Here is a 2,316-nt window from a genome sequence, read left to right as displayed (position 1 = left end):
CTTGACTTTTTACAATAGTGAACTAATACAATATTTGTCCTTCTATGGTTGCCTTATTTCACTCAGCATAATATCCTCCAAGTTCATCCACATTATTCAGTGTTTCACAAATTCTACATTATTCTTTTGTGTCACATAGTATTTCATTGTGTGTAAGTGTCATTGTTTGGTTATCTATTCCTTCATTGATAGGCACTTAGGTAGTTTCCATCTCTTTGCTATTATGAATAGTGCTGTGATAAAAATGTGTGTGCATATATCTATTCATGTCTGGACTCTCACTTCTTTAGGATATTGTTTTTAGGTGCTATGAAGCCGGCTCTGACTCATAGTGACCCTATGTACAACAAATGAAACACTGCCTAGTCCTGTGCCAGTCTCAAAATTCTTGCTATACCTGAGCCCATCATGTCAGCCACTGTGTCAGTCCATCTCATTGAAGCCCTTCCCCCTTTTCACTGACCCTCCAGTTTACCAACCATGACCATGCACTTCTCAAGGAATTGGCCAGTGAAAGCCTTATGAGTAGCAGTGAAACCTGTCAGATATATTACTGGAAATCTTTATGAACAGCCCTGAAACATTGATATAATACTGAAAGATGAGCCCCTCAGATCAAAGGGCACTCTAAATATGACTGGGGAAGAGCTGCTTCATCATAGTAGAACATACCTTAATGATTTAGATAAAGTAGAACTTCCGGGACCTCCATTTGCTGATGTGGCAGAACTTAAATTGAGAAGAAACAGCTGCACACATCCATTAATACTCAGAACATGGAAATTTGAAGTATGAATCTAGGGATATTGGAAGTTGTCAAAAATAAATGGAATGCATAAAGATTGATATGCTAGACATTAGTGAGCTAAAATGGACTGGTTTTGGCCATTTTGAATAAAGAATCATATGATCTACTATGCTGGGAATGACAAGCTGAAGAGGAATGGCCTGGCATTCATCATCAAAAATAATGTTTCAAGATTTATCCCAAAGTACAATGTTGTCAGTTATAGGATAATGGCCATACACCTACAAGGAAAGCCAGTTGATATTACTATTGTTCAAATTTACACACCAGCCACCAAAGTCAAAGATGAGGAAATTGAAGATTTTTGCCAACTTCTGAAACTGACCAAACATGCAATCAAGATGTAGTGATTATCACTGGTGATTAGAATGCAAAAGTTGGAAACAAAGAAGAATCACTGGTAGTTGGAATATTTGGCTTTGATGATAGAAATGATGCTGGAGAATACATGATAGACTTTTGCAAGACCAATGACTTATTCATTGCAAATACCTTTTTTCAACAACACAAACCAGCAGCTATATGTGTGGACTTCACCAGAAGGAGTACACAGGAATCAGATTGACTACATCTGTGGCAAGAGGTGATGGAAAAGCTCAATATCTTCAGCCAAAACAAGGCTGGGAGATGATTGTGGAGCAGCCCATCAACTGCTCATGTGCAAGTTCAACATGAAGTTGAAGATAATTAAAACAAGTCCATGAGAACCAAAATATGACCTTGAATATATCCCTCCTGAATTTAGAGACCATCTCAGAAATAGATTTGATGCATTGAACACCAATGACCGAAAACCAGAGGAATTGTGGTATGACATCAAGAACATCATCCATGAAGAGAGCAAAAGCTCATTAAGAAGACAGGAAAGACAGAAAAGACCAAGATAGATGTCAGGAGAGACTCTGAAACTTGCCCTTGAATGGATAGTAGCTAAAGCAAATGGAAGAAAGACAAGATAAAAGAGCTGAACAGTAGATTTCAAAGAGCAGCTCAAGAAGATAAAGTCAATTATTATAATGAATTATGCAAAGACCTGGAGTTAGAACATCAAAAGGGAAGAACACGCTCAGCATTTCTCAAGCTGAAAGGATTGAAGAAAAAGTCAAGCCTCAAGTTGTAAGATTGAAAGATTCTACGGGCAAAATATTGAATGATACAGGAAACATATAAAGAAGATGGAAGGAATATACAAAGTCACTGTACCAAAAAGAATTGGTCGATGTTTATCCATTTCAGGAGTTGGCATATGATTAAGAACCAATGGTATTGAAGGAAGAAGTCAAAGCTGCACTGAAGGAATTGGTGAAAAACAAGGCTCCAGGAATTGATGGAATACCCATTCCGGTAAACAGGCATTTGACTGCTTACCAGAAGGTTGAGATGTTTCAACAAATGTATACCATCCTGGAGACATTCACCCTGCTATGCCAAGAGAATTTAAAGACAGCTACCTGCCCAACTGACAGGATGAGATCGGTATTTGTACCCATCCCAAAGAAAGGTGATCC

Source organism: Orycteropus afer, unplaced genomic scaffold, assembly GCF_000298275.1.
Source record: "Orycteropus afer afer isolate SDZICR_OR568_19922 unplaced genomic scaffold, OryAfe1.0 scaffold00452, whole genome shotgun sequence".
Classification (NCBI taxonomy): domain Eukaryota; kingdom Metazoa; phylum Chordata; class Mammalia; order Tubulidentata; family Orycteropodidae; genus Orycteropus; species Orycteropus afer.
This window is presented reverse-complemented; position numbering follows the sequence as displayed.